The 27,944-nt window shown below is 37.5% G+C and overlaps 1 protein-coding gene across 10 annotated transcripts in view; it reads left to right on the top strand.

The window, feature by feature from the left end:
* adgrb3 (adhesion G protein-coupled receptor B3) overlaps nucleotides 1-27,944 on the top strand; it is a 112,254-nt gene that overhangs the window by 7,157 nt on the left and 77,153 nt on the right. The window contains exon 1 of one of the 10 annotated variants that reach the window (XM_051426943.1): nucleotides 24,861-24,878. The exons of the other annotated variants lie outside the window; for them this stretch is intronic. The gene's annotated coding sequence lies outside the window, so the exon portion shown is untranslated. Of the gene's footprint in view, nucleotides 1-24,860; nucleotides 24,879-27,944 lie in introns of those variants that run through there. 10 annotated transcript variants of the gene reach the window in all.

Raw genomic sequence — 27,944 nt, 5'->3', positions numbered from 1 at the left:
GAAAATATATTGAATAGCCCATGTCCAAATTCCTAGCTTTTAGATTACTTTAAATATTGTTTCCTTGTTCAACTCTTGGGTTTTTCGATACAGTATTTTCTTCCCAGTTGTGTAGCTGCCTCTTCTGTGTTTATTCTTCTGTATTGAACCTCCTGAGGCAGCTGTGTTGAGAAATGCTAAAGAAAGTTGTTGAGGACTGACAAGGTCAACACAAAGAGCGTGATAGACTGTGGGACCCCGAAGAATCAGCGTGAAAGTGCCAGCCATCTTCTTTGTCCATTAACTGCATATTAAATTTTGCCTATTCAAAAAAAAAAAAGGAAGGAACGAAGGATGGTGCAGAGTGGGGAACAATTAAGTTTAATGCTATAATCAATTACACAGCTTGGGTCAATTCCAGTCAGTTTTGTGAGACATATACAGAAAGCCTCTGAAATGAGGTCAAACATTACACCAAAAATTATTTTAGGATATGCTGAAGACTGTGATTGTTAGGAAAAGATAATGGAGTCTGGAAGTGAGTGAGCAGTTCTTTTCTGCTTAAAAATATACATTTATAAACTGTATATTCTTCAAATGGCCCAGGTCGCTGTTTCTGGGTATAAAAATTCATGAGGCTCTGAGGTGACTCCTAAGTCGTTTTACACAGTGATATAAAACCACAAAAACAGTTGCCATGTTTAAAGTTCTGCTTAAGCCACGCACACTGTCACACATGAATGCAAATGGGCTCTTTGGAACCACAAAAGTTTCAGTTTTCCTACTATTATAAATTTATGATACAACAAAGTATAAAGTCCGCCACATGAGGCCTGGTATGGTTTTTATTTTGCACGGTAAGTTATAAGATTAAAAAGATAAAACTTGTACTTGTATAGTTATGTATAATACCAAATGGCACTTTCTGATAATTGATTTATTAAAAGGTCCTGAAAACCTATTTATCCAATTAACTTTTTACAACAACAGATGGGGTCCAACATCAAAAATAAAAAAGTTAAATTACTTGTGGTTATGCTCGATTACAAAAAGGTGATGTCATGTATCTATGTGCACCAATAACAGTTAAGCAACATCTGAAGCAAAATCATGATGATAATTTACAGATATGAGGTCATTTACATTAAAAATTTTCAAGGGTATTTTGTTCAATCGAGTTGTAAAGCATCACTTTTAGTTTCAGTTCATTATTGTTAATCACAAACCCTTAAACTGTCTTTATTTCAAACTAGAGATGCTATGCTACCTTTCCCTGTAGGACCAGCCTTGATGCTAACAATGATAACCTGGTAGTGGGGTGGATGCAGATCAGCTGTGAATACTGTGGTTCATTGGACATGGATTTGTGATCTCAGTCTTGAGGCTCTGTTTCAGCAGCATGGCAATTGCCAAGTCAGAGTGATAACTCTCCACTATACCCAGACTGTGTACTGCAAACTGCCTCAGACTAAATTAAAGCCTTGTGTTGTCACAGCTGAACTGCAGACAGGATGCAGTGAAATGCAATAAGCCTGGAAGAAAGACCTGAAATACAATTTAAAAAGTGTGGACATGATTTATGGTTTTCAGACATCTAGAAAGCACTACACAGTAAGAATCACACAAATGACTGCATGACTATATTTAAAGATAAAATATCCCTCAAATGCAAACAAAGTGATCCATAGTTGTAGCTCAAAATACCTCCAAACATTTTTTTTGCTGATTCATCTGAAAGTATTTAGGTATTATTAGCTAAATTCACTTAAAGTATCAAAAATGCTCATAATGCATAAATACTGCCCCTGTGAGTTTGAATTCATTTATATAAAAGGGAAAATGCACATTAAATAACATTAGCACTTGAGTCCATCATGTAAATGTGCCAGATTTGGCCATACAGGCTTTTCATCTGCAGTCCCTAAGTAAGTGTTATACTATTATCCATTATATTATCATAATGTCGCATTTGTGCATAAGTAACATTTTACTGTAGTAGTTGCTTGAGGTGGAGCCAAGTTTGACTATTTATATACTGTTGTAGTCCAGTCTGTACCAATGCATCATATTTTATAAGGTCATTGTAGATATTAATCAAAAAAGCAACTAGTAACTACAGTTAGTTATTATTATTATTATATGCAATAAATATAGTGAACTAAAAAGTTAAATATTTCTCTGAACTGTAGTAAATATAAAGTAACTCAAGTAAAGTACAATTACCTAAAATGTATACTTAAGCACAGTACTTGAGTAAATCCACCACTGACAATTACATATCAGAGCACAGTACCAGTAAACTGCCAAGAAAGGCTCAAACCAACATTTCTTAAATGAAAGCATCAACCCAGGGCCGATCTCCCTCAGTTCTGCGGTGTCATGGAAGTGACAAGTCCACCTTTGTAACTTTACAGCCTACAATAAATACAATTGTAATAAAATGTGTGAGTAACAGTTGTTGCCTATAATAATGTCATATTACAGCAGGAATCGTAATCAGAGTAATGGGTTACGCAATGTAGTGTCTAATTCTCTGATGCAATGCGACCACACCTCTTGTCCTGAAAACTGTATAGAGCTTCACTAGTAAAATCCTGCATAAGCAATGAGGTAAACATGCATGTTTGATTTATTAGCGTGCATATCCCACCTGTATGCATGTTCCTTTTTATGCATTCCAAACAGTGGTAGATTTGTGTGGCTGTGTATCCACGCTGCACCAGCTCCCACAACTACTCATAAATTCTTCTTGAAATGCCACAGATTCGCCTGTTTAGCATTCAAGTTCTCATTCTCAGCTTTGCCCATTAAATAAAAATAACACAAAGCAACAAATCTAAACCACCACTGCACTGTAGACAGTGAGAATGTTGGACTGAGGTTGGTTTGAGACACCGTTTGAAGATTTGAGATTACCAAGGAAGAGAAGTAAAGTTGAGAAGTGCAGTATTTTTTACCTGTCAGTATCTTTCTTCTAATTTATTGTAATTATGCTAAACAATTTGCATAAATATGTTTCTAAATCATAATATTTACTCAGTGTGGGGTCTGTCTTTTAAACTGTTGGAAATCTAAACCGTAGATTAAAAGTAGGTTTAGAATTGTGAGATTATGTCAGTGCAAAAGACTGTTTTGCATAATGAATCATTTGCAATGAATACTTTTTTGGTTTTCCATCGCAAAGAACTTGTTTTACATCTCATCATGTAGCACACTGGTGCTGCATCAATTTTGCAGAAGTAGCTTGTGCATGGCTAAAGCTGATCCTGTTCTTTGTCAAAGGCTCCATACAGTGTGCTACTGTGCCACTGCTTTTTCATCACCACAACAGCAACGCATATTTATCATGAAACATTTCCATTTGTAATTGCATGTCTTGCTTTGACATCACAGCATCCAGACTCTATTTTGCAATTTATGAGTTAAAGATAAGTGAACCTTAGAAATCAAAGGAATAGGCACTGTTGTGCTCTTGCTTCCTTTGACTACAAAACAGTTTCTATATGAATGCAAACATAACAAGTAATGAGTCTCTGTAGATGAATCATCTTATTATACAAATTAGATTGTTTTTCACTACCATCATATACATAATTCAATACTTACCATCATTTTTGATTTCCTGCCATAAAAAAAAAAGAAAATATTCCTGCAGTCTCATTCAGGAGAAAGGAGGGAACACAATGAACTTGTTTCCATTATACTCAACTAGAACTGAGTGTGAAATGAAGGTCTTGTATCTTCACAGCAAAAAAACTAAATTGGACAACAACAATTATGATTCTCACATGACAAATTTGTTTAGAATGCAAAACCCTTTAGAGTGGGCCTCGACAATCATGCTAGTCATCTTTCTAAGAAAACATGAACAACATTCACAAGTCTAGTTTTGCTCTACAGTTCTGAAGTGAGGGCGAGTCTTTGAAGCTCTTAGTGTGGATAAACACTGTCAGATGTCTTGAACATTTCTTGTCATTTTTTAAATAGGCTAAAAAAAAAAAATCCGATTCTAACTTTTGTGTGGGCTGGCTTAATGTGGTAAATTTTTTATCAAGCCCTTGTTGTGCGGTGCCAGAGATGGTAATGTAAATTATGCACTGCTTTCAGGCTCTCAGTTGCATGTTCCTGCATTTCAACCCAGTTAGTTTTAGCCTGTCACTGGATGGCTATTTCAGCCCACAGAGGAGATGCATTTGCATAAACATCCACCCACAAAACCTGGCAAATGAGTCTGTCACTCAAAGACACTGTCTATGTGGTAAAGTAGAGGCAAAATCCAATTTTTTTTCTCAAGGGGTTTCTGTAACTGCTCTCACTGACAGTCCCTCTGCAGAGAACGGAAAGTGTCCTCATATAGCTGTAATGGATGCTGCCTTTAAACTTACGTGTTATTACTGTGATCAAGCCAGCATACCCACTTACATAACCAGTGTCGCACAACAACGTCACATAGGCTACACATTCCCCAGGGAGTTTGAATTTTAGATTTACAATGCAGTAAGACATTAAAACCTTATTTTTCATTACAATATTCATCAAGAACTGATACCATAGCACCTAAATGCAGCAGTAGATTTTTTAAATATAATAAAAAGTATATTAGATTGTGGGGTGCTGACAACTGCTATTTGAAGCATTTAGTCTGGAATGCAGTTTTATGGTCAAGGGCATGAGCTTAAGGCGAATACCACTCAATAATTCACATAATTTTTCCTTTAATCCCAGATCGTCCAATTTAGAACTCAAAAACTTTCTCCTACCGTTGTGAATGAGGGAACCCAAACTGATTTGTCATGCAGGATCAGGAAAATCCAAACTAAACTCCTGATCTTTTTTTCTGCTTTCCATACCTACCACACACAATCTCTATTGGGTGCCATATTTTCCATCATTTCTCCATAATTACCATGGGCAGGGTTTCCTCTTGTTGTTGCTTATAGGGAACCCAGTCCCTCTTATAAAAGAGAAGAGAGCAAAAAGAATAAAAATAGAAGTATAGATGATAATAGAAGTAATGAGGATAAAAGGAAATCATGTTTGAGCTTCTTTTTTAACCAAGCCTTCACTTTGATGTGAAAACAACAAAACTAAAAATAGTTGAAGATTAATGTCTCATGTTCTGTAGAAGATGTAAAATAGTGAAATAAATAACTGAAGAAGAATTACATCATGTACTGTACTATAAGGAAAACAAATACGGTGTAAAAGTTGTTCATCTAATTATGTCAATGTTCGTGCAAAATATGTTTCGTCTGAAGACTGTGTTTTGCAAGTATAATGAAAATAAAGTTGGATTGGATTTTGAAGTCGAATCAAAGTAGAACAGTGAATAGCTTTCAGCATTTACAACAACACAGTGCCACAATTCATTGTCCGCAGAGAAATCTAAAGCCAATACACGAATCAGGGTTGATCATACACAATAGTTGACAGTATACAAAATAATAATTATTAATAAATGTAGCAATATTGAGTTTCTTTTAAACATTTCATTTGTTTAATTGGCTCAGTCTGGTGTATTTTGGGCCTTATAGGACTAAACAACACAGTTACAAATGCCTCCTTTTCTCTGCATCTTTGGGAATTGCATGTGAAATAGACTTTGTTGAAATCAAGTGTAGAACTCTTTTGGCACTCTTGTATTTTGGCTGTTTTTTGTTTGGTTTTTTTATACTTAAGTTGTACAATTATTCATTGTAAATTCCTAATTTTGGAGGAAGGGCATTTCAAATGGCAGCACTAATGGTTTATAGAAGCATGACGGGATATTTCAATAATGGCCATCACTAAGACAGCTGACATTTGCTTGCGCTGCCTATATGCCTTCACAAAGCATTGTGGTTATTCAGCTCTGCTCACTGTAAGAAGAAGTGTTATGTAACATGGAATGAGATTCAGAAATTAATAATAATAATAACTGTAACACTCTTGTGCCAGACTGTCAGCTCGTCTACGGCTCTCTGTCCTTCATAGCATAGACAGAAATTACTCTCGAACTGACTCTCTTCTGAATGTCCATCACAACTAGTAATAATTATTAATTATATGCCACTACAATTTCTAAATCAATGTCACTTCCATTTGTTTTGTGCTGCTATTAACTTCATGACCCCAAACAGGATATAGCAGGTAGTTACAGAAAATGGGAGGATAAGCATTGTTCTCTTGACTGCAGGTGTTTCTTTGTTGAGGCGGTCAGGGAAACTGGGGTCCAGATTTTAATTTCCAGAGTAAAATGAGTAAAATAGTGCCGTCAGCGCAGATCAGATTTAAACCACTTTCATGGTGGCGTTCAATCAGATTTGAGTAGAATATCTGGATACTGTGTGTGTCAGAGTCTGCCTGTTTAAATCAGATTTCAAACTGTCCTTTACACCACTGGCAAATAGCACACAACACTGATGCCACATTCAGAGCATGGTTAGCCTGCCAACATTGCTGCACATCTGTCACTGATGCTGTCTGGTGTGGTGGCAGAGGTCTGCACCACAACTAGATATTGCTATGGCATGAAGAGAGAGACTGTTTATCTTGATTCATTCATCTTGCCTGCAGCATGCTGGTCTGACTCTGGTCACATACCTACGCAGTACTGTGTCCTTACTATAGCAACCAGTGCAGATAGCTTAACAATGCCTGGACATAAAATTCCTAATCGATCTCTTAAAACTATCAGTGTGGACAGTTAGTCCTGAAATTGGATTGGAGAGACAAATGTGATTTTCTAGCCGTCTGGATATTGTCTTTTTGCAAGATAGCTTGTATCCACTGTCTTTGCTATTGACATGCACACTGTAGTGATCATTGTCAGGGCCTACCAACACCATGACACATATGAGCATTTCAAGAATGAATCATGAAAGCAGGTTTGTTTGAAGTCACTATTCCATTTGTTAAGATTTAGTCATGATTTGGCAACTAAAAGGCCTTGGTTAAGGATGGGGGAAGATGGTGGTCATGGCAGTCTGTTCTGTGAGGCTTTTCATAGGCTTTGCGCTAAATGCTAATATCAGAATGCTAACAATGGCAATACACTGATGTTTAGCAGGGAACATTAACCAGATCCCAATCTTAGTTTAGCCTGCATGCGTTCTAACATTTGCTAATTATCACTTGGCAGAAATGGAATATAATATTCATAGGTATGCTTTTATTAGCATATCATCCCCTGAAAATAAGAATTGCTGTGTTGTTACCTTACAGTGAGCCATGTTTATGTACACAGGATCCTACAGATAAACCAAACGCTGGCTCTAGATATGACCTTTCACAAGCAACCATAGTTTCTCCTACGCGCTTGGAAGATGAGCAGTATTCAGTTGGTTGCAAACTGCAACTTCACTGCTAGATGCCACTTAATCCTACACGCTGGTCCATCAAGTGTGGTTTTTAGCAACAAAAACTACTTGGTTAAGGTTGGGAAAGGATTACTGCTATGGTTGAGGGAAACCAACAATAACTGTCAAAAATAGTACACAATGCCTCTGGTATCAGAGAGTGCTTAGTCTGTTACAACAAAGTCACATTTCTTCTGTTTTTTGGACCTGAATGTAAACGTAGCTCATTTTCACCTGCTTGAACAAACGACCCACGCTGTCATTGTCCCCGAGAGGATAGTCTCTTTGTTTTCCAGCATTAATTTAGCAGCAACCTACACAGTCGTCAAATGGAGAACCACCATTTCTGCCAGTCTATATTGTAGTGAATGTAATTGCTCTACTTGAGTGTTTAATATTATAAATATGGTCATTAATTGTTCATTTTCTCCCAATCTCCTTGAAGTCTCATCGGCAGCATCAGTGTAAGATCTCTAAACTGAGCAAATCACAAATTAGTGAGTCTGCTGCAGGGAGTACTATCCATTCAGCCAATACAGAAGACACATCAGATGGTTAGATGCTCTCTGTAGTATTGTATTAAAGAGAAAAAGCTTCAGAGTGCAGGAGTCATAATGAAATGTGACAGATAAATCAGAAGCACTTGGGAGATGGCTTCGGATTACTGAATCAATACTGTACCACCATAGCTAGTCCAGACTTCCCAGACCCTGCTCTGTTTTAGTAGAGCCTCCAGTAAAAACCCCTAGTTGGGTTTGGGATTTATTATCCTCTGACATGGCTGGTTTATAATTCCAGTTTTTGTACATGGGTCCCATAAGAAATCAGACTACAAATGCAAATGAAGTTTGAAGACACATCACTCACATGGCATCTGAGATCTCTCAATTACTTCTCAGAAAGTCTACGGTCTATGTCTACGGTAGGTTTCTGAGAATTACGAACTGCACACACTGTGTAATCTCAACCTTTCACACATAAATACACATACATATTTGTGTCATTCTTACAGCTGAAAATCTCTACTGACTAGTCAACATTCTCACTTGGCTTTGTGTTGAGTACATTGTGACATAACTGTGAGGGGATGTTACAACAAGTGCAACATGTCAACCTTGGATGAAAGAGTGATTTTCTGTGTGGTGGAAAATTATATCTTAACCATGTGGAAGGGCTGAGTATTATGTAAATATCACCAGTAGAAAGTGTAGTATTGTATCAATGCGCACTTTAATGCTATAATCAGTTGTTGGAAACAGGGGCTGGATTCATAAAACAGAGTTCATCTGTTATTACAGTCCTATACAATATTAACCCATGATTGGATTATGCAAAAGGTCAACCAAGCACAGTGTATCAGTATCAGCGTTTATCCCTCTGATGATGGTGACATCTAGCGCCAGGTGATGCAAAGTGTTCATTACTGGTAACTTCAGCCATGCTGTGGCCTTAGTAACCATACTCCATGTCATCTTTGGACTGTCTCATTTGATTTTCATGTATGACTTTTCGCAAAGCTGACATAAAAGGTTTTTTTTAATTTTTAGCAGCAGTAATGGCAAATCCCATTGTACACTTTTTAAAAGTTTGCATTATACTTCACAGACATATTATTGCATCTCCTGTAACAAAATATTCATATTAGCAGTCAGTGCTACACAAATTATTATTACAGTATGTTTTGTTGATTTATAACTAGTTTGCTACAACAGACCTACAGTAGTAAGTATAATTTTAACATAGTGACTAACTTATTGTTGTATGCATTTGCCATGCTCTTGTTGTGATCTTTAATTTGTTTATTGCTAATTTGGCTTCCATTTGATCATCTTTTGACAAAATCAAAGACAAATCATAGTTTGAGTTTACTATTCAACATTTGTCAAATTACATTCTATTTCCACCGATTGGGCTGTCTTCTGGGTAGTGTTTGATTTATGATTTATATCAAATATGGCTGCCATGTAAATTCTGTGTTCACTTCTGTAATCTGTTTAGTCTTTGATTTGGTGCATTCAAAGACACCTTTGTTTCCAAAGGAAACATTAATAGACCATTTCTATGTGTGAAGCAGTTTTACAAGCCTTTGATTCTGTCTCTTTGATACGTACATCTATGAAAAGAGGTCATGTACACAGCTGCTGTGTGTATGTGCGTGCACGTGTGTGTGTATTATATCAAGCTAATGAATACAGAGCAAATGGCACTGAAGTGATAATGTAGAAAATAATCGCCTTGTGATTCTTACCCTGCCTCTGAGCTGCATTTGGTTTCTGTCACTATTAATAAACATTTCTTGCACTTCTATTTCATGACGACTCAGTGCATTACAAAATTGTCTTTTCTTGTGCTATGCATTTGTACTAGCTTTAAAATTTAAATCCAAATACAAGGCATATAGAGTATTGAAACGCACAGTATATGTGGCATCTATTGTTTGGCAGCATCTCTGGGATAATCATGTAGCAATGATGGACATTCTTATAAACAGAATTACATTTGCATAGTAACCAAAAATTACAAATAAAAAAAGAACTCTAATGTAATTTGTCATAATTCTTGCTTTAGTTAGTGCTTCAGTCGCTTTAATTCAGAAATAAAGAGAATTGGTTATGTTGTCAGTTTTCTTTTTAAATCCTGAATTTATATTAATTAGTGTTTGTGGGTAGATGCTATACTCTATCACAGCGCATACCTAATCATTTATCATCAATTGTATAATTTCTTCTGATTCCTAATAAAACAAAGGTCAAAGAGTTTGACTGCATAACTCTCAGCCACAGTGGATGCAAAAGCGAAACACAGTGTAGGACACTGTTCAGCTGAAAAGCCAGACCTTCACCAGGCTTATTCTTAATTCTGAAGGATTCAACAACATCAGTATTCCTTTTTCAAAGCAAGATCCCAGCATTGCTTTAAAATGTATCACTGCAGGGATGATGGCTGGAGGCCATTACTTGGCGGTCATCCTTGTGCGTCAACTGGTCACGTGGCTCACACACAAAAACCTTTATTTTACTCTGCCAAGTAATACAAGTAATACAAATCTGCCTATATAGTTTTAGGATCTATGCAATAAATGTAAAAAAATATATATATTTAATTCAGTTGATAAAATAAATAAATGAATGCATCACATGAGCGAAATATTTTGATTCACAGGTTTATTAATGTATTTATTCAAGCATCTATATTCTGAAGCCACAGTAGAGGGGTAACAATAAAGTTAAATCATAATGCTGTATTGATTCTGTCCCTCCAGACCTTGTTCTTGCATCAATGGACAGTCTGCTATTGCAGCAACACATAAAAAGTTAATTAGTGAAATTTAAACATTTCATCTAAAAATCAGAATGACTGGACTTTGGGGTGAAAACCGAATCCTTATTTGACATCATGTCAGTTTCATTTGTATGGCACATATAAGTGTAAAACTGTAATCCTACATATGGCATCCGTACTTGAAATAGCAGCATTAAGCAAACCCTCATTTTTGTGTGTGTGCAAATGTCTGGTATCACACTGGTATCCATGGAAACCATTGCTGCAAATGGATCATGCGTTCAGAGACAGTGGTGCCGTACTGTACTGCGTTTTTAATCATTGCTCAAACTGAAGGATCCACAGTTGCTATACATACACCAGCACTCTCTTAATAAAGCAAATACAGCCTCTATAATAATGACTCTGCAGTTATATCATATCAGATTTGTCCCCTGCCAAAACTGACATGACATAACTGCAAAAGCATATAAAGCTTTTGTTTATACGCTTTGACTCACACTGTGGACTGATTCTGAGTTATTATTTCTTCTGTGATGTTCCTATATGTCATGAAGAAAATGAGATTGAGGCAAAGATTGAGGGGTTGTTTGTACTCGGTTGTGTTGCACATGTGCATTGGTAGCGTTAATAATGATTATCTTTGACTTACTGGCATACAGTAAAATTCCCAACAGTAGCCCAAGTCTTCATTTGCATGAGCAACCAAACTGATTAGTCCCATCATTTATTTGATGCAGGCTAATTAGGGAACTATTAGCAATAGCAACTTATTAACCAGAGCTGATTAATGTATGCTGTTAACACAAACTAAGGTGAAATGTTATCAGGATAAAACACTTGCAGGATGAATTATGACTATTGTAAAGTACAGATAATTTACATCAAATTGGCTATTTTTTCATTGATGTTTCACATGATGGATGTCACGTGTTCCCTTTTAAACAACAATATGATTGAATAACAATTGGAAATTTGCATAACAGAGAAAGTGCCCATTCACTTGCGTAACCATAAGCCCAAAAAATGTGTCACATTACAGTCAGTGCTGCTGCGGGGCGACTAAGAAGTGATGGAGGCATTTCAGGTTTCTTTAGGCACCAACACCTGGAACTGCTCTGTGGGTATACCCCTCTATGGGCACATTTATATGAAAATGTCTATACCCTCCAGCACTCTCATGCAGTGATCTGAAGCTATCATTTAGCAGGTGCTTTGGAGCATTGAGATTCTCCAGTTTAAGAGCTCGGCTCCTCAGACCATCTTGCCGAACCATCAGCTCAGCGGTGTCCAAAGCTTGACTGTTGTGATGTTGTCTCAACAGTTACTGAAGTGCAATAATTGCAGCTTTCTTCTCTGACGTGAGGTGACAATTAGAGGAAGGGGGCGAAAGAAGAGGATTAGCACTGAGAGTGAGAGAACACTTTGCCATTTGGCAGAGTGAATGTACACAGACTGAATTGCGGGATAAATCAAAGGATTTTGTAAACATTGTTCTTTGTGGGTGTCAAGAGATGCAGCGTTGACATTTTTTCCCCCCGAGTGGCGATAAGGCCTGAATATATTTTCATACTAACACAGAGGCTTATTGTTTTGCCTTCTGTATTCCTCTTTCACTTTGGAAATCATAGAGTTCACCTTAGCTTCACAACGGTAAAGTGTAATCAACAGCTTTAAGGTCAGTGTTGCCTCATATCTTTGACCCAAGAGACAAATGAAAAATAGTGGCTTTTTGTTATCTGTGTCCTGAGCAGACTGATGCATTACAATAAGCCTCAGAGGTCAGGGTCAGTGGGCGGATGCAGAGATTGCTCATCCTAATGTCAGCGCTTATCACAGCAACTTGTTCCAAAGTATCTGTGACCCTATTATAGTAAGTCTGCTTCCATGAGGACTTACGGTTTAGTCCATAAGGTGAATTTCACCCTCCATTTGCCATTACAGTCTCTACCCTCCAGTCTGCTGTGCACTTCTTATAATTTGCACAGCTTATACATTGCTGATTGGAAGTGTCTTACTTAGAGCTATATTAGCTGTGACATATGTTGCTGGCACAGCAGTAAAGCGTGGACAAGAGATGTTAATGAGCTACAGATTAGTGGTGGATGCATCCCCACTGCACCACTGCTGGTTAAAGGAAGAAAAAGAATTGAATCAATACAATGTTTAAAAGGCCTGAAAACCCCTTTTTCTCAATCAGCTTCTCACTATGAGAGATGGGGTCCTACGCAGACATGAGATTTTCTGCCAAAGTTGCAACACTATTTCTTCTATTACATGTTACATGAAAGCTTTGTCTGCACTGTTTGTCCGTCCTATTATCACGAGTTTGAAGTGGGCAAAGCTCCCTTGAGACGAGGTAGTGTCACATACTTCTGTGCACCAAGCAGTAGTAATATTTGTGAAGGTGTTTGCTCATTATAACATCAATTGTTACCTATTTAGTTGTGAATTTTTACAGAGTTACAGAGAAATACTTTAGATTTTAAACAATGTTCTCAAGGAGTTTCATACTATACATTTCAATTGAACTGTGTTACAATTTTATTGTAATGTATAGTATAATGTATATCTAGTTTTACATGATTACTTAAGAAACAATTAATTCATCAGTCAATCCACACATATTTAATAAAAATATTCCAATTTTGATTTAAGTCATTAGTCAAGCAAAGATTCCACATATGACTATTTTTTATTGTTTTTTAGACTAAACAAGTAATCAAAAAAAAAAAAAAACAGACTAATACATTGTTAATTGCAGCCCTATATACATCATAGATCCTTTTTAAAACAAAATATATAAAATAGTTGTATTAACACTATAAACTAACTGAAAAATAAATAAAATACTCAAAGTATTTAAGTACTCAGAGATATTTCTATTGCACTAGTAAGGAACTACTTGAGTAACAGTAGTTGTTTCTGCTATACATTGGTATGACAGTATATAAAAAAGTATCATCATACAGGAAATATATATCGCCCAGCACTACATGTCTCAAAGTATGACTTATGGTTCAAAGTATGAATTAAGTCTTTATATTTAGGTTTAATGCACCTGTTGTATTGACTAGCTTCAGCATATGCCATTGAGGCCCAACCCACTGCAACAGCAATGTGATGTTAGTGATGAGACCATTCCACCGGATACTTAAAGCTATGGTAAAATCAGCTCATGTCATGTAAAAATCTTTTTCACTGAGTTCAAACAAATGCAATGAGCAAACAGCTGGATACAAGCCACTATAGCCTCCATGGGTCGGATTTTCCCCACATTTGGCTTTCCATTGCTTGCGCTTGCTGAGGTAATACTGTGATTAAATTACATCAGAAATTTTCCTTAGGGTCTCGCTGAGCTCAGCGAACCACTCTCAAATGTATTTGACAATCCAGATATTGAGCCAGGAGTTATTTTGACAAAATGGGCAAGAAGAAGTGTGGATGTTACTGGGTGGATCATTATCAAAGTGGTGATACCCTGGAACACACAAACACATGAAAATCATGTCAAGAGAGGAGCAGACATTGCACTCAGCTGTTGCAGAAACTATTGCACCATGGTTTTGCTTTGAAATGTACCACACCACAGTATATGTACAACGATATTGCATCATAACCATTTTGGCTGTACTGGGAGCAGAGCCAACTCAGAAACTTGTTCAATGAAGCAACTGATTTGAAGTTATTTAACTGATTAAAATGATATAAGTGATTTATTTCTTGAACTGATTCAGTGGGATGGCCAAAAGTAAAATCATATATTCATGCAAGAATTGGCATAATCACAGATGGTTTTATAATTAGTATACAGAAGAACACAGAAGCTTCTCTTTTCGTATTTGCTACTGACTGTACTCAAAATGGCATCGATTATATTCAACTTTTGTGTTTCTGTCACACCACCATGTGAGAATGATTTTCTTTTTATTCTTTTTGGTCAATTTGCAGTTTTCTAACCATATCATGGACGTGCAAAGAGAGCTCTCATGTGGTTTACTTTACACAAGCACAAAACACACTGAACAAATGCCTGTGTATACTTCCCGCCCTAAGGCCACACTTGTTCAAAGAGAAAATCATGGAACATTATTTTTTGTCCTTGAGGGGAAGACACATTTGGATGTTTGGCCAGTACTTTATTTGTGCCTGTCCTACAAATGCCCTCCATCAATTCCTTCTTGCGTTCGTCTGAAAAAGCATTGATTTATTGGCCTCACAGCATTTTTGGACATTAACAGTGAAAAAACAAATTTCATCTCAGGAGGGAGTGTTTGGTTTGTGTCCATTCTTGCAGCATGTCAGGTGTGTAACTCCAAGCCTGACTGAATTCCCAGATGGACTGAAGCCATCAGTGCTGGCCAGACAGATGAATCTAAAGCAAGCAATGAGATTTCTGCCAGAGTCTGCCTTTCAGGACAGAACGGCATTGGTGAACTTAGTGTGAAAGAGGTATTTGGTCTAGACAGTGTCTCCCTGCTTTTAATGCACAAAGCTGAGGCTTTGTTTGGAAGGCCCCTCACGTCCTTGGGTAGGGCAAAGCCTGTCAAACAGGGACTGTCAGAATACCTCCTGTCTTAAACAAAAAGAGGAGCATGCCGATCCCATTTAATTATTCAAGACCTCGGACTGGCGAGGAAAAAATAAACGCCACCCATCAGATAATGTAAGTGTTGGCTACGAGAGAGTAAACACCCACACAAATCTGTCACTACCTTGGTATGTTAGCACTCTGTTTTCTCATGAGAGTTTGAATTGTAAATTGAATGTCTACAGAATACAGGTTACATGTATTTAATGTTTGAACTGTGAAAGTCTTGTGTTACGTAGAAAGTGTTTGCATCAAGCCCAGTAGAGAAATGAATACAACCCGTTTCCTTGACTTCTGGCCAAAATCACAAGCATGTATGTTCACACTGGGACCATCAGGGGACCACCGGCTTCACTGAAAACGCAGTAATAATTTGTGCTGTAATTTACCCCTCAAAAAGCCACAGCATTGTTGCATACAATCAATGAAATCACAGCACAAAAGGTTGTACATTGTTTGTCAAATTGTTCCAAACCAAATCCAACACATTTTCGGTCAATTTTCATGCTGCTATGCATTCAAAATGGCACCAATTTGCTTTAGAATAATATTTACTGAGTGATTCTGTCATCTCATAAATCAAGGTCCTCAAAATCACCTTAAGAAATGTTAACAAAAGGTCTTTTTCAGTATGGTCTGAAGTTAAATCGTTTAGCCTGTCAAATTCATTTACATTTTTTTCACTGCAATAAATTACAGTATGCCCACAAACTATAATGCACCTATCACCGCCAGATTTTTGCATTTAAAGGCTGACAAAGGCACCAGCGCCAGGTTTTCATGAAAGGTTTTAAACAGTAAAATCAAAGTAGATTGGCTTGTGGGCACTGGTGCATTACATTATGTCCCCATTTGAGTTTAACATACCCCCATCAGAGCTGGATTCCGGTGTCTGTTAAGCCAGTGTTGTACTCAGTGTGTTCTGATCATCCCTAGGCTCGCTCGGTTAGAAATGGCTAGAATCAGCTCTGATAGACAAGAGCAGAGGAAAGTTTGCCCTTTAAAGTGTGCAGCCACACTGCGGGAGTGGGACAGAAAATGAGATCAAAGATCTAAATTATAAAGCCACATATTTTAACACTAGTTGTTCCCAAGAGCAGATTAATGATGAAACATAACAGGCACAAATGCTCCTGTTAAAAAATTCACCTCAAGAATATTTTACAATTCTCACCTTTAAAGATATATTCTTTTTCTAAAATGTCCAGAGTGTCACGATACAAGCATTCAGAAACAGTGCAGCTGATTCTTCATCAGATGTAATTTCCTTTCCCAACCAATTCTGATACTATTCATTGGATTACAGTTTGCTGGCTCATAATTGCGTAGATGTTGTCTGAGTTGATTAATTGGCCTATAATTGTGGAAACAAACACGTGTGACGCCTGCGGGCTGTACTGCATTGCCGTATACTGTGCGGTAGACAATTCAATTTTGCTCTTGCCTTAGGAGTACAAAAAAACCATACTGTATTGTATTTTTGCTGCTGTTTACTTCCTATAATTATTTCTATGAATTTCTTGATGAGAAAGGCTACAAATGTCCTACATGAAACAGGTACATGTAATAGTAGCATGAAACATCTACCATTTCAGTCCAGTATACTATATAGAGACTACAAGAAGTAGAAGATAAAACTACAATGTAAACATCCATTAACCTGCTTAACAAGCATTTGTAAGTACTAGTTATATGTATGGCTTGTTTTAGGTCATAGAAGTGACATGAAAGAGGTGAGGCGAGGGTTAAAGATAAAAAAAGGTTGTGAGCCAGATTGAAAATCACAGTACACTACATGTCCCCCGCTTGCTGAGCGACCAGGACACCCCATGGCATGTTATATTTTGATATTTTCATAAACATGTCCTATTATTAGCTTGTCCTCCAGCACTTGTGACATCAGTCTGACTGCAGCAGTCTCCCTTCATGTCTTGGCTTCGCCTATTACACTTCGCCTGACTCACCAGTGGACTGTGCCTCCCAGCTGGCCGTAGGCTGACACTCTCTTCCACCTCATTACCAGGAAGGCCAGTGAATGAAGTGAACGTGCCTCCTAGTCTAGTTAGAGGTTGGCACCTGGGGCTGTACAATACCTTATGTCATTTACCTCAGAAGACAACTGAGAAAACAGATATAATGAACCAGTTAGGCAAGTATCGTGCAGCTGTGAGATTCCTTTTGAAATATCGTGCATGCACGAGATGAATATACAAACTGCATGCATTTCCATTTTTTCAATATGCCTCTCGAAGAACAGGGGTATTGTCAGATGCTGGCTAGAGCAGGAATATTTATCCACACAATGCTGGAAGAATTCTTCTCTCACTGAAAGTCGTCACACCCAATTCATATTCTCACATCTTTAACACGTACCAACTTTTCCTCTATGAATCTTGCTCCAAAACTGATTTAAAATGTATTTAAAGCAGAAATGATTGTCACAAATATTCATGCATCCTCTCCAAATACTGTATCGGATGTAGATCTGTAACTCTTGCAACATTAAACCAGTAATTTGTTGACAAAATGATTTGGGCATGATAATGCATGCTACTGTTTGTTTTTGCCTTTTCTGCGTACAGTAAGTATAGTCATAGCTCATTTAATTCTTAATAGAAAACCCAATATATAATCTTATTTCCTTCCTTTTTTATGTATCAGAACATTAATTGTGTTTTGATTTAATGATAATCCTTTTCTGTTTTAATGAGCTATGCAGGATGAATGTTGCGCAAGTAAATTTAGACCATTGACTCAAATATGTATGTGGCTCACACCTACTGTATAGCCAACTGCTGCACTCTACTATATTTCATCTGTCAAGTCTTTTTAAAGGGCAATCTCCATTATTAGTAGGTTGTTTAGAGCAAAAGCATAAGGTCACCTCTGTTGCTTTCAGGGGCCACGCCAGCTCTGCAATTTGAAATTTTGCCATTTTGCTAAAGAGACTTAATTATGGATGGGCTGAAGCGAGCATTTATCATATTTCACACCCAATATTATGACATATTTGTCAGAGCATTAATTTAGATTAATGGCATGGGCACGGTTTTGGGTGATCTGCAAAGCCCGAGACAGCTCATCCCTTTAAAGTCAGATAGTTTTAATGAAGGTGGTCTGTAGAGTAGGCAAACGTATAATAAACCTTGAGCTAGTAAAATGTATTTTAGGTACTGTGTAGCCAATGTTCAATATGCAGTAATTGCCCCAACCTCCATCCACCCACTAGGTATGTGTGCAGAATTAAGAGGAGGCAGGTGCTCAGTCCAAAAATAAATAAATGAAACAGTGAGGGGTGCAAGGGGGAAAACTGTTCTTTCGATAAGAATAGATAAAAAGAAAAGAAAAAAATAGGTTAGCTAACAAGGGAACAGTCACCTCAGACAGCTTGAGTGACCTTGGTGTTCATCCTAATTTTGAATAATCTCACGTTTAAAATCAGCACTTCCCATTTGCTCCATTGTTAGCAAAGAGCACTGTAGACACTTGCAGGTGGTAAACGTAGCTCCCCTTAACAACCTATTTTATTGAGGGGTAGTAAGGCAGGTGTTCGAGTCGGACTATCTGTCCATGTGCCTTCTGACCATCACCTCAGCTTGAGCGTCGCAGAGAAAGCCTGCATTATTCAAATGCATTTTGTGTCTCAGTTATCTGTCATGCAGAGGGGCTGTCAAGTGCCATAAAAAGGTGGGTGGTACTGTCATATGCTTCCCGCCCGCTGCTGAACTGAAATGAACTTGACACGCAGGCAGAAGCACATAAACACAGGATGGATATTTGTTGTGAGTGTGGATGGCTGGGTAGGGGCGGATGCATTCTGGACGTTTACATCCTCTCCTGCCCACTTTCATACGCATAATGGGACAGCTGTGTACTTTAAAACACTGTGCTTATATTACTGCACGAGCCAGGGGATGTCAGGATGCGCAGTCCAGCGGTGACAAGCTATACTGTGTCATGTGAAATACAGTTTAATTAACCGCTGTAGACATTTATAAAAGAGAGGAGAACACTATATAAAAGCTTTGTGCAGTTATTTTTAGTTAGTTTCCAAAAACTTTAGACAGCTTGTTGGATACACATTACTTGAGCACATTTTAAAGCAATTTCACGAATGTTCACATTTTTCCAACCGAGAATCTCATCTATCTTTCAATAAGCATATATTGATAAATGCCTGCCTGTTTTCAGATCTCAGTGGTTCCTCGATTCGTATCCCTGATTTCATAAAAAAAGACCTAATGAAAGCCAAAACATTTTAATCCTGTCTGCTATTTCTTGTGTCTTATCCTCTTATTGTGGCTTTGTCCTCACTACAAAGGAATAGCTAACATCGCCCAAATCTCTTCCCCTGTTTGCCTCTCACTCCCTCTCTCTTTTCACTTGTTTAAAATCCCTGCAGAGAATTTATTGCCCTAACCATCACCACTGGCCAACTGCTTTGGATTCAAGTCACATCAACTTGGGAGTCTCAATAATGCCTCTAAATGAGCCAAGTTCTCATTAAAGGAATTTCAAACACCCGCTTAGACTTGATCTGTTGTCCACATTCCTATTGCTTTGTCCTTTAATGCGGTACATCCAAAAAGAGTGCTTGGAAAACGGACAGGGAGCCCAAGGCAGCCCCTCACCCTGCCTTTAATATGGGCAGAGCGGTATGCACATTGGTTGACTTGGTTGCTTGGTAACAAGAAGCTAGGCATGTGATTCCCTTCTCTGCTTTTTTAGATTTGATTATGAAGTTGTTTTATAAGTGATATGCGGGTTAGCTCATTTTGGACCTGTACCCATCTGATACATTTGAGACAATCTGAACTGACCTAGCTCAATATTACACAAACAAACCAGAGACCTACCACTTCCCTGACAGAGGGTTGAAATGAGTGCAGTGTGGAAGTGCAGGAAGACTATCACTTGGCAGTGTTTTTAATCCTTCATGCAATTGACTCAGTTAGATTTCAAATGGAAGTGAAAGTGGCAACAGTATTGCTGGTTCAGTAGCTGATATTAATAAAGATAGTCATTTTCTGGGACAGAAGCTAAATCTAGCAGACATCAGAGCACTGAACCCCACTGAGTTAGCAAACAAAAGTCTTCTTGTTCTAACTCAAGAAGCCGCACTTTGTGCTGCTTATGGCATTGCGGTCTCCTTTGCCCTCCCCTTGCTCGCTCAGAGATGCTGCTGAAAAGATAGAAGGCGTGACTCTAGTGGGATTAGAGGCAGGAGGGGGAGGATAAAAAAGCATCATGTAAGTGCAGACAAGTCTGAGAATTTTGGGAAACAGTGGTTTTATAACCATAGTTTTTTAATGGATTTTTTCTTGCTGTACTTCATTATCAGCCAACGAGTCCAACGTAAGCAATCATAGGCATTTATTAACAAGACTAAGAGTGTACAGCCATGCTGGGAGCCATGTACGCAGCAGTGCTTTGGGCTAAATGCTAATGTCAGCATGATATGATGCTCTCAATGACAATGCTTACATTCTCATGTTTAACAGGTATAATGTTTATCATGACGGCCGTATTAGTTTGCTGTGTTAGCATGCTAACATTTGCTAATTATCACAAAACACCAAGTACACCTTGGTCAATGGGAACATCTTTGCAGGTTTTTGGTCCTAAACGAAAGCATTAGACAAATTAAAATATTGACTGGATCATGGAGCCAGATTAAAAGTCAGGGAATGACCAAAGTTATTACAATTCATCCTGAGGGAGAACATGAATTTCTGTACCAAATTTTATGGCACTCCATCTAATAAAGTAGCTGTCGAGACATTTCACTCAAAATCATATCATATATCCTAATGACATCAAAGTCATTAGGATATAAACTATATCTGTACAAAATCTTGCGCCGGTCCTTCCAGTAGATGTTGAGATATTTCACAAGATATGAGAAAAAACTGACTTGCACCATAATCAACAGGTTTATCCTCTGGGCACCATAAATGTCTGTACAGAATGTCATGGCAATCCATCTGGTAGTTGGATATTTCAGTCTGGACCAATTCACTGACCAACACTGACACTTCTAGAGTCATGCTGCTAGCGCAGCTGGTTATGCACCACGCCATCCCTCAATTAGTACGGTTATTTAAAGTACTTGCAGTATTTTGATCAGTGACAGTTATGATAACGAGTCAATTTCATGATGATAATCCTAATTTTATTGTGTGTTTCGCTTTCCGAATATATGTTAAGCAGAGAATGGATTGATTTTCTTCTTTCAGTTTAGGTTTCAAGCAGGATTTCCCATTTGTTTGTTGTTGTTTTTTTCTTCCAGTTTTGCTATTTCTCTTAAAGACTAAATACTTAGAATCAATGGAATGCATGAATATAGTAGTGAATACGACTTGCAATATATATAAATTAATCTGGTGGTTAATTCATTATTTACCTAAATAGTCCCAGAAGTAACAGCTGCACTGTATTATCAGTGTCATATTAAGTATATTCTTTAATTGCTTGTTAATTGCCACGTGTTCCAGGGTCCGCTCACTTACCATATATCTGCGTCATTATATTGTACAAACTAATTACAATAACAGAGAAAATATTTTAGTTGTACTGTAATGACAGTGAGGATGATGTTTTGAAATTCTTATTTGACTCGGAATGAATGTGTTTTAATGGTTCAAGGAAGTGAACTCTGTGGTCATTAAATAAGGCACATAAAACTCTCTCAGTTGTTTCAGTATAATTAGATGCAAGTGAAGGTTGACCCTCAATATGAACTTTATAGATGGAGTGATTTTAAAGCTTTTTTAAATGACCAAGCTTTAGAGATTCTCTTTGAGGCTTACGGAAGTCCTCTGTTATCCAGAGTCCCCTACAATTAAAAGTTTACTGTACTGAGGGTGCGTGGATGTCATTAATTGTCCAGATCTCCAAAGCTACACAGAGAACAATCAGAGAGTGAAAAGGGAAAGTGAGGGATGAAATTGCAGCCCTGAATAACTGTGCAGCCTGCTATTGGGAAGAAAAGATAATGAGAGAGAATCTCCAGCTGATTTGTGCTCTTGTGAGATTCCCCCTGGAAGTCACTTCCGCTGGAGGTGTCACATGCTTAAGATGTGAAAGAAAGTAGGTGTCTCTGATGTGTGGTAAGAATGTGGTTTTCACAAAGTGAGGGGACTCAGCTAATCATAGGTGGATCATGAAGGAGGTCACTCATTGCAAGCTGCCCAGCCACGGTTGGCCAAGACATTAAAACAAGGAGAAACAGGAAGGGCTCATTTGTAATGAATTATTGAGAATGTCATATAATGAATCCTGTTTCCTGTCTCTGTAGGGTGCCTAGAGACACCAGAATTGCTGATTGCTCTAACTTCAAATGAATGTATTGCATTTTGCATTATCTAATAAATATAGTCATGGAGAAAGTGTCAGGCCTTATTAGTTTGAGATATCAGTGTGTATTAAATAAAAAGCTACATATATATACTGTTTATTTACAAATGATTATCCTCATTACAGAAAGGGGCAGTGTTAACCAAACACATATTATTTTCTTTGAATATTAGTATTTTTTATTAGCAATATACATTCTGATTATTTTGTAATCACAACATAAATGGGTTGTTGTGTGTTCCAGTGGATGTCAGTTTTTTCTAAACATTTACAAACGGTTTCTTGGTAATGTGTTATGGGAAACTAACCTTCCGTTATCACTTCTACTGGGTATCCTGCCAGTTATAGTAATGCTTATTTTATCCCTGGCTGGTGCTGCTGGAAAGTGCCTGTCTCAAAAGGGATGGGCTTTCTTTCATTTATAAAGACTGGCTCCCATGTACAACTAATGACTTTGGTCTTAAAAAGTTTCAGACATCAGTATTATCATGGCTACCAATGGTAAAAAAGCTCATCAGCAGATCTGTGTGCCTAAATGTCACTACCATCTGCCTCAAGAACGCCACTGGAAATTAACAGCAGGGAATGCTAATTGTTGCCATGAAAAATGGCCATGTAGACACTAAGTGAAAAATATGTTGCTTTTTAATGAGAGAAACCACAACAAGAAATACAATTTTGCCTTTTGGGAATAGACAGATCAATAATGTTGTGTAAGCAGTCCTATTATGGTTTTGAATTGCTCTTTTATGTGCAATCTACACAGTCTGGTGTAAGTGATTTTAGTACAGATAACTAAGAGGAGAAATGTATAGACAAATCTGTACACAAGCAGTAGAAGCATTTTGTATTGTATTGTGGCATCCTGGGTACACAACTCACGATACCAAAGTTAGGCTATTCTTTAATGTACATATATCTTCAATATACAGTAGTTTTTGTTAGGTTCAAAAATGTAAGTTACCAGACACACAGTGAAACTGTTACTGCTATACTTTACATGGGTCTGGGAAGGTTAGGCAGGCATATAGCTTAAAAAAAAAAAGAAAAAGATACATCTTTCAGTTATATCAAAAGCCCAACAAGGGAACATCTTGTAGGCTTGAGCCCATTTGCCTTGTGGTGTGTAGCTGGCTTGTTAGGTGGGACTTATGATTTGGTCTAGAAATAAAGATTGGAGAACAGGAGCTGTGTGGGAGCTGTTGGACTACTTGACTATTTCTACTATGCATTGGATAAAAAGCCAAATGAGATAGGCTACTGTACCATTTGTCTATTTTGGAGTAGGCTATAGTTCTCAGGGGCCTGTGTATGGTTTGTAGATTTTTATATTAGTATTATATGAGTATTTTGTCCACACTAAACAACTACAGCTCCCATGAGTCTTGGCCATATGGCATGCTGTCAAAACCATCAGAAGTGTTAAATGCTAACAGAATAATCTTGATATCTTGGTATAAATGACAAGGTGCTTTGATTATACTCTGCAGAATCGATAGCAGACATTAATTTAGTTTATAGTAGGGAAAGAAATCCTAGAATCCCATTTCATTCATTGGCTGACTAAGGTTATAGTGTAACAAAAGCTGCTTAAAAAAAGACAGCGGCACTCTTGCTCTCTGTTACTGAGGCAAAGGCGTGACCAGGGAACAACCTCTCCTCATCTGAAAGCTGATTGCCTGCCCTCGATGCCACCCCTTTTTATTTGGATCAGACTTCTTTCAATCTGGCTCTTTGATTGGAAGAGCATCAGTACAGCCATTTAACTGCTGCTGTTCTAAGCACAAGAAAATGTTTTGTGTTGCCAGGAACTAATGAAGGTGAGATATGAACATACTGATCAGTTGGACAGTCAGTCAATCAGTGTGTATGTATCTGTCTGTAATCTGACACTTTACCAATAACCTCAAATGGCACTCACTCATATTGTATTGAGTGTAGTCTTGCTAGTGTTGTGAGATTGATTTTTTACAGCAGTGCAAACTGTATATAACAAGTACTTTACTTTTACCCGTTGGGGACTATCTCATCCACTGCATGAGAGACTGTCCCAGTAGGTGCCAGTTAGTCCTCATCCTCTTCTCTTTTGGAAGAAAAAAAAAGTCTCACCACCTTTGTGTTCCTTTACAAAGTTTGTTTTCAAGAGTGGAAATGGCTCCTTGTTGCCCCTTGTGGCAAAAATACACCCACTACAAACGGCTGTTCTCACCAGGCGTCAAGTACCAGTGAGCCTCTATCCATTGGGAGCAGTAATAATTACAGTACTGCATAGACAACACAATGAGCATAGAAGAAGCTGCGCTAGAAAACTTACTTGGACAAGTGACACAAAGGTAAGATTTATATTTTATTAGAAGTGCTTTCGGTTCTGCAGAAAGACTTCAAGGATGAGAATGAACGGGTTGGTTTTGCAAATCTAGTTAACGTGTAGTGCACATCTAGTTCCTGGAGCTTTTCCATGGGACCTCCCAGGTCTGTGTCCTATGCAGTGGATGAGACAATTGATTTTTTCAATTAATTAATTAATCATTTGGTCTATGAAACATCAGAACGCAGCCCAAAATATCTATCATGATTTCCTAATACCCAGGGTAATGAGTTTAGATTGTTTATTTGTCCAACCAACAGTCCAAATCCCATAGATATTTAGTTTACTAGACTGCAAGACAAGGCAAAGTTGTGACAATTGCAAAGGTGGAACCTTAGAAGATCTGGCATTTTGCTTCATAAATGACTTAAATGATAAATCAATTATCAGAAGGTGCCAATTCATTTTTATGTCGATAAACTAATAAGTTAATTGACCAGTTGTTTCAGCTCTGTAAAACAGCACAGCGGTGTAGCAAGATACATGTAAATCTACTCTTCTTGACAATGGGAGATGTGATTATTCTGATTATTCCAGGACGGCATTAACTTAAATGACAGCAGCAGCTGATGTTGTTAATGCTAAGTATGCTATTAAATGAAAGAACAACCTATTAATTAAAAAAAAAAGTTTATTTATTATCATTATTTACACAAATATGGGAAATGGGGAAGATTTAAATGTTCAGAAGCAAAAGGCCGGACAAAGTCAACAATGGTTTCATTGCTAAGAGTTTCTGTACTGGTAGAGTGAATACGTTTCTATGAATGACAAAACCTTAAAGGGAATGGATTTCAAATTTGAGATAAATAATAATGCCATAAAGTTTCCCAAAACAAACTGGAATCCCAAGAAAGACTGATTTATTCATAAAATAAGCACTGAAAATCCAAACCACATTTCTGTCACATAACCATTGATTCGCAATTTTAATATTTTTGACAACAAAGATGGCATTAATGTATTCAGTTCAGTTTACAGATTTGGTTGGTCTTGGTTGTTGTGTCCTGTCATAAAACATGATTAGTATGTAAAGAGTATTCTCCAAATGCGGGATCGCCGATAATGCATTTTAAAAATGTTCTCTGCTTTGACGTTTTGTTTTTAGAAAAAAAAAAAAAAAAAAAAAGTAGTACAGCACCAATAGAGGGCAGTAGTCATTCCAGATATACTATTAAGAAAATTTAATTTGTGTCATATTCTTTCATTTTTATATTTATTTTTTGAGCAGCTGTAAATTTATAATGCACTGCTCCTTTTTTATTATTCATGCAGCACACTGTTAGACAGCAGACCTTTTTCCCTGCAGCCATTTTGACATGAAATAGTAGGGTAAACACAGGTGTTACTAATGATAAAGCCTTTCCAGTGAATGGAATGGAACCTTAATTAGTATCATTGGTAACACCTGTGTTCACCCTACTATTTCATGTAAAAAATGGCTGCTGTGAAAAAGGTCCATTCACAAAACCTGCCATTATATCCAAGGGGGTGCTGTTTAATCTGGTTGTCGCAGTTGAAAATCCTAAAGCCAAAACAGATATGATATACATAATGTACCCCCCAAATCCTGGAGATTGTATGTGAATCATGTGTGTATTTATGCACAACATAATCGATACTTGTTTTTTGACACATAACTACTTTTTTTATTGTAAAATGGGGTGTATCTGCTAAATCAATTAACAAAACTTAACTTTACGCATGTTTTGTTGGGTTTACATGCAGTAATTATGTGAGACTAACCTCTGTGATGGTGAGAATGTTGAATCTATGACAGTCAAATTATTTTTCACCACATGCAATCATCTGTACACTAGCTTTTCTTTTTATATATTATGCATGTTAAATTGCAGAGGTTTTATTTTTCATATACTGTAGCATTTCATATGTAGACAGTTTATGGGGGACAATCATCCAGCCATAATTCTGCTGCTCTATTTCTTGTCTGCATAGTAATCCGTAAATACAAGAATAGTACATTGTGCCCTCTGATTACCCTCTATTTTTATATCATCTTATGTCCATGGAGATTCAATTACTGGCTGAATATAGTTGATTTATGTGGCCATTCAGTGCCGCCTCTTTCAAAATCAAGAGGAAATACAGAAAATATGCATTCATCAGTGCCTCTAAATGCCATAATGAGGTGAAAGGATAGTTAGGACTAAAATGGTTCCTACGCCCATTCGGTGTACCATCCTTTTCTACTGTCTAAGTAGCTAACTCTGTGTGTGGAGGAAAATGTAGCTATTGATGTCCTTGAACTTTTGCCTACTTTAATAAATTCTAATTAGATTAGAGCATGAGAGTGCATGAAAAGACGGCTTTTTTTGTCTTTGCTGATTAGAGTGGAAAAAATATATGCATGGGCTACATTTTTTGCATTGAAAAGCTCATTAAGGCTGCTCTCACAGAAGTGCAAGGGAAGTGGAAGGAAATGGTTTTGTCATTCAGGCTCACGAACAGATCACACTTTGTTTGTTGTGTGAGAAACACAGAATGAACAAGCGGTTGCCTTCATATGAGGAAATGTTGGATGCTATAGTCTGACAGCGGTGAATAATAAAGATGTATTGATTACTTAATGCATGTACACAGCTGTATTTATTCATCACAAGTGTCTCACAAAATTAAACGTTATTCCGAGCCCTTTGATGAATTAAAGCACTATGAGTCATTTTGTCATATTCATTCAAGCAAAATCCGAATAAACTGGGGGACATTATGCGGAATACTTGCCAGAGCCATGACAGACTATTCTCTGCAAATTAACCGCTTCACCTGTTACCATAAGTGAATTGAAGAGAGGGATATGTTTCAAATCACCTCTCTTTTTTTTTTCAAGCCTTACAGCACTTTTGCTGAGAGGCAGAAGACCTGAGAGCTTTGACTGCGTATCAGACAGGTACATCGACAATAACGCGAACTCTCTGACAATAGGTCAGACAGGCTATTCAGCCAAAGCTATTGGGGGGCTTGGGTGTCATGGGCCTTTAAAACGCCACGTTCCTCTGCAGTGAGTGTGTCT

This window comes from Dicentrarchus labrax, unplaced genomic scaffold (genome assembly GCF_905237075.1).
Source record: "Dicentrarchus labrax unplaced genomic scaffold, dlabrax2021, whole genome shotgun sequence".
In the NCBI taxonomy this organism is placed as follows: Eukaryota; Metazoa; Chordata; class Actinopteri; family Moronidae; genus Dicentrarchus; species Dicentrarchus labrax.
The sequence above is the reverse complement of the archived record's forward strand: the minus strand, read 5'-3'. Positions and strand labels throughout refer to the sequence as shown.